Here is a 6,000-nt window from a genome sequence, read left to right as displayed (position 1 = left end):
GCCTTAAACTCTGAGTGCTGGATTTAAAGGCATGCGCCACCACCCCAAATATATATATTTGTTTTTTTCTGCTTAGATCTGTGTGTGGTAACTCTAGCACTCTGAAGGCTGAGCAGGAGGGTCTGAGCTAACCTGTTGTACATGGCAAGATTCAGGGCTACTCAGACTCTATCTCAAAATCAAAAACAAAAACCGGCTTGAAAGCCAGGCTTAGTGGCACACAACAATCCCAGTACTGGGGAGGCAGAGGCAAGCAAGTGGGTCTCTGTGATCTTGAGGCCAGCCTGCTCTACATAGAGAATTCCAGGACAGCCAGGGCTACAAAATGAGACCCTGTCTAACAAACAAACACAAAAACCCAGCCTGACCCAGGCTTGGTGGCTCCTGGCTATAATCCTAGCTCTCCAGAAGCTGAGATAGAAGACTGATGTTTGAGGCCAGCCTATGCTACATGGTGAATCCCAGGGCAGCCTAGGCTAAGTGTGATATCCTGTTTCATTAAACCACATTTAACAGCCAGACAGGTCAGCACACTCCTCTAATCTTAAGGCTTGGGAGGCTAGAGAGAGGATCCACAGCTTGAGGTCAGCTTGGGCTTCGTAGCCGGAAGCTGCCTTTATGCTGTTCAAGGGGTGGTGGGGCTCTGGGCAGCCTTCTTTCTTGAGACTTCCCTGCAAGTTTGGGTGGCAGAGCGGGAATCCTCTCTTTCCAGAATTTCCCTGGCTTGGTGTGCTTATGTTTTCAATCCAAACTTTTGTCTTGTTCCAGGAAAAAAAAAGAAAAAAAAAAAAAAAAAAAGCCTCTCAGTGCTGTTGTTTGGATCTTGTGAAATTTATAAACTACCTCTAGAAGTGTGGGCAACTTCCTGAAGCTGGGTGTCCCCATCAGGGAAGCTCGGCACAGCCCCAGGGTCATGGCCTTAGGGACCGTCTCAAAGTCGCTCTAAAGGAGTGTTTCTTACGCTCGCAGATGCCTAATTGCTTTGTTGGACTTTTTTTTTTTTTCTTCTTCCCTATCTTTTGGGACAGGAAGCATGTAGCCCAGGCTAGCTTTGAACTCCTGATCCTCCTGCCTCAGCTCCGGATGCTGGGATTGCAGGCGCATGCCTTCACACCCAGCTTTGGTATCTTCCCCTTCCCTGTGCAGCAGGCTACCGCCATCAAACACCTCATTGCCGCCTCAGCCTTCCCTTCACTGAAACAGTGGACAGAAGTGAGCCCCACGGTCCCGAGGAAACCGTTCAAATTGCATCAAATTCTCTGACAAAATGCAACACATTTTTTTTTCTTGAGAAGAGATACAAATCCTCTTTTTTGTTGTTGTTGTTTTGGTTTGGTTTGGTTTTTTTCAAGACAGGGTTTCTCTGTGTAGCTTTGGTGCTTTTCCTGGAACTCGCTCTGTAGCCCAGGCTGGCCTTGAACTCATGGAGATCTGCCTGCCTCTGCCTCCCTTGGGCTGGGATTAAAGGCGTGCACCACCACTGCCTGGTGAACTTAACCATTTTGGCTGAGGACTCAGGACTCAGTCTGAGGATTCATGGAGACAAGATCTTGCCTCCCTTTCAGCCTGAGGATTTGGTAGTGGTGAGAAGTGGCTGTGGCTTGTTCCTTTGTCTCTCTGATCTTTCAATGTTTACCCCAGTATCTGGCTCCAGGTTTTATTATAAGACCAGTTAGGATTCGTGCAACACATACACATGAATAAAAATTAAATAAGGGGTGATGGAGAGCTGGCTCAACTGTTAAGAGCCCCACGCTGCTCCTGCAGAGGATGTGAATTTGGTTCCTAGCATCCATATACGGTTTAACACCACTGCTGGTAACCCCAGCTTCAGGACTTACCGCACTACATTCACATGCACAGACCCCACCACCACCACTGTGCACACACATCATTAAAAAATACCATCTGGGGCTGGAGACATGGATCCTCAACTAAGCACTGACTGCTTTTGCAGAGGACCCAGGTTCAGATCCCAGTATCCCCATGGCAGTCACAACCACCTGTAACTCCAGCCCAAAGATTTACTTATTTTGATTTCACTTGTGTAAAATAAATCTTTAAGAAGATAGCTGATGGACTGGGGAGACAGTTCAAGGCTTAAGAGCCCTGGCTGCACTTCTGGAGGATGAGGGTCCAATTCCCAGAACCCACACAGAGGCTAACAACCATGTATAACTCCAGTTCCAGGGGATCTGACACCTTCTTCTGGCTCCACAGGGACCAGGCACACATGTGCTATACAGACATACATGCAGGCAAAACACTCAGAGAGATGACAAAATAAATAAAAGTATCTGGGCATGGGCCAGGTATGGTGGCGCACGCCTTTAATCCCAGCCTCAGAAGGCAGAAGCAAGTGGACCTCTGTGAGTTCAAGGACAGCTCAGTCTACATAATGAGTTCCAGGACAGCCAGAGCTTCATAATAGAGAGACCCTGTCTCAAAGAAAGAAAGAAAAGAAAAAAAAAGAATGAAAGAAAAAAGAAAATCTGGACATGGTGGTACATACTTATAGTCCAGCCCTTGGGAAATGGAGGCAGATGAATCAAGAGTTCAAGGTCATCTCAGCTCCATAGTGAGCTGAAGGCCCCTCTAGGTTCTATTACGTCAGACCCTGCTCAACATACACATAACATATGAAACACTTCACATTTCAACTGTTTATTCAGATTTTTGTTTGACATAATACCTCACTATGTGACCAGGCTAGCCTTGAACTTGGGATCCTCCTGCCTCAGCCTCTTGAATGTAGACATACAGGACAGGCATCTTTGCCCACTGAGCCATCTTATTACCTTCCAAAGACGAGAATTCAATCCCTGGAACCCATATAGTAGAGAGAAAGGATTTTGGCAGATTGTCCCCTGACCTCCACACTAGATATAAGTAACCAATCAATCAATCATTCATTTCATCAATAAATTTCAAGTTGGGTGTGGTGGTATGTGGCCCTTGAGAGGCAGAGGCAAGGGGATTAACAAAAGTTAGGAGTCAGGGCTACAGAGTGAGGCCGTGTCTCAAATAATAAATAGACAAAGTTTTTTGATTTGTTTGTTTGTCTTGCTTTTTTTGAGACAGGGTTTCTCTGTGTAGCCCTGGCTGTCCTGGAACTCACTTTGTAGACCAGGCTGGCCTCGGAACTCACCGACCGAGATCCATCTGCCTCTGCCTCCCGAGTGCTGGGATTAAAGGCGTGTACCACCACTAACAGGCATAGATAAAGGGTTTTTTCAAATCCAAGTAGATTGAGCCTGACACCCCCCACCCCCCACCCCCGCAGCTGAGTGAAGAAAGGGCACTGCCAATCAGCCAGCCCCTCTGGAACTTCCTTGCCAGACCCTGCAAGAAAGCACAGTGTGTTGCTCGGAAACGGTAACCAGGGGTGCTCTCCAGATGTGTGTACACAGCTAGAAAGCCAAGAAAAGTCCAGATGACCCAGCTGAGGGAAATGGGGGAGGGGCTGACATGAGAGACTGATGGAGGGGCCCGGGAGAGAAGGTAGATGTCTCCAGGGGAAAAGCCCTTGTTTCAGGAAGAATATGGTTTCCTGATCTACTAAGGTTTCAGGAACTTCCAGGCCATGCCCTTCCCTGGTGTGTGTGTGTGTGTGTGTGTGTGTGTGTGTGTGTGTGTGTGTGTGTGTGTGTGTGTGATGTTGTATGGACGCACACACACCATGGACCATGTGTGGAGGTCAGTGAGTCCTGTCAGGGTGGACAGCAAGCACCTTTACCAACTTTACCCACTGAGCCATCTCACCCTTTGAACATCTGCCCTCTCCCCGGCTACACTCGAATGTGTTGTTTGCTATGTCGCCAAAGATGACCCTGAACTTCTGATCTTCCTGTCTCTACCACCTCCCAAGTGCTAGGATTACAGGCCTGTGCCGTCATCCCTGGTTTATGAGACCTTGGGCTCAAACCCAGGGCCTTCCGCATGCTAAGCAAGCCCTCTCTAAGCTACATGCCCACCCCCTTTTCCAGGGCTCTTTTCTCTATCTCTCCGTGTCCTCAAGGAGCATACCCCAAAGCAGGTCTTGAGAAATGGGGGAGAAGTTGTGGAGGAAGAGGACAATTCCCCCTCCTTTCTAATGGGCAGGGCTCACTTCCCTTCTCTCTGTGGGCACAGAGTGGAGACTTGCTTCTCAAAGGCAGCAAAAAACGCTCCAGGGACTCAGAAATGGTGATGGGTGAGGTGCTGTTACCCACAAAGGCTGAACTAGCTGAGAACCAGAAGCCAAAAAGCAGAACTCTGGGAGCTGGGACACCCTCCAGCAAGTTGGGAACCCTTCCCCACTGGCTCCTTACCACTGACCCCTCTCCCCCACACACCTCCTGACTTCCCTGTGAGGTCACTGCTGGAGACCTGCTCTTGCTACTAGACAGTGAATCCCCTTTATTGCTTTGTAAGTTTTCTGGGTTTTGAGCCGTGTGCTGAGTGAATCTGAAAATAACAAAAAAGGAACTGTCAGAAGCACCCTCTGGTGTTGCCCTGGTGCCCCTGAGAACTTCCTCTAGAACATCCGACAGTGTTGGTTTTTTCATGGGTTTCTCAGTAAAAAATGTCAAAGTCTGAAACAAAATAAGATTAGGATACACAACCGTGCAAGCGCTTGTGAGTGAAGGTTTATTTTATTTATTTATTTATTTTTCGAGATAGTTTCTCTGTGCAACAGCTCTGGCTGTCCTGGAAGTTGCTTTCTAGACCGGGCTGGCCTCGAACTCACAGAGATCTGCCTGCCTCTGTCTCCTGAGGGCTGGGATTAAAGGCACCCGGCCAAGTGAAAGTTTATTAACTATTATTATTATTATTATTTTTTTTTTTTTAACAGAGCTGAGGACCGAAACCAGGGCCTTGCGCTTGCTAGGCAAGCACTCTACCACTGAGCTAAATCCCCAACCCCAACTATTATTATTATTATTTTGGTTTTTCAAGACAGGATTTTTCCTTGTAGCTTTGGAGCCTGTCCTGAACTCACTTTGTAGACCAGGCTAGCCTCGAACTCAGAGATTCGCCTGGCTCTGCCTCCCAAGTGCTAGGACTAAAGGTGTGCACCACGACCACCCGGCAACAATTAAAAAGTTTATATTTATAAGTGTCTGTGTGCTGCAGTGCACATGTCCTGTCTGAGGTCAACTTGCATTCTCTCCCTCCACTCTGTGGGTCCCTGGAATCCAACTCAGGTCATCGGGCTTGATAGCAAATAACTTTACCCTCTGAACCATCTCTTCAGCCCAGAAGTTTCATTCATAAATACTGAAACCTAGAAACAACCAAGATATCCTAACATTCAACTGGTGACTGGCCACACAAACTGGGTGGGGCATCCACACAGACTTTGTTTGCCTTGGTTGGAATCCAACCTGGGATGTTGCTTGCTCAGCTCCTGAGCTGCGCCCCAGCCACACAGGTGGACACTGTTCACTCCCCACTTAGAAGTACCTCACTAAGTGACAGAAAGCTCCAACAGGGAGGGACCTGCTATGCCCCAGGGTCTGAAACAGTAGTGACTGTGGATCAACACAGACCCTCAAGCAGTTATTTGGTGATCTTAAGAACGAGAGCAAGGAGCACGAAAAACAAGGGTCTCCACCTCTGACTCCTAAGAAAACAGCTAAGTGTGGTAGCTGGAGCCTGCGACCCCTGAACTCAGAAAGCAATGGCAGAATTACCATAAGCCAGAGTTTAAACTGGTCTTCACAGCAAGCTCCGACTAGCCAGGACTACACAGTGAGAACCTGTCCCAAAACAAAAACAAATACAAAGTCAGAAGCTGGAGAGATAGCTCAGCGGTTAAGCCCACTGGCTGCTCTTCCATAGGTCCTGGGTTCAGTTCCCTGCACCCACGTGGCAGTTTACAGCAGTCTGTAACTCCAGTCCCAGAGGACCTGACACCCTCACACAGACATGCAGGCAGGCAAAACATAAAATAAGAATAGTAAAATCATAAAAAAAAAAAAAAAAAAAAAAAAAAAAAAAAAAAAAAAAAAAGCAGCT

The sequence above is a fragment of the Peromyscus leucopus genome, chromosome 8b (genome assembly GCF_004664715.2).
Source record: "Peromyscus leucopus breed LL Stock chromosome 8b, UCI_PerLeu_2.1, whole genome shotgun sequence".
NCBI lineage: Eukaryota > Metazoa > Chordata > Mammalia > Rodentia > Cricetidae > Peromyscus > Peromyscus leucopus.
This window is presented reverse-complemented; position numbering follows the sequence as displayed.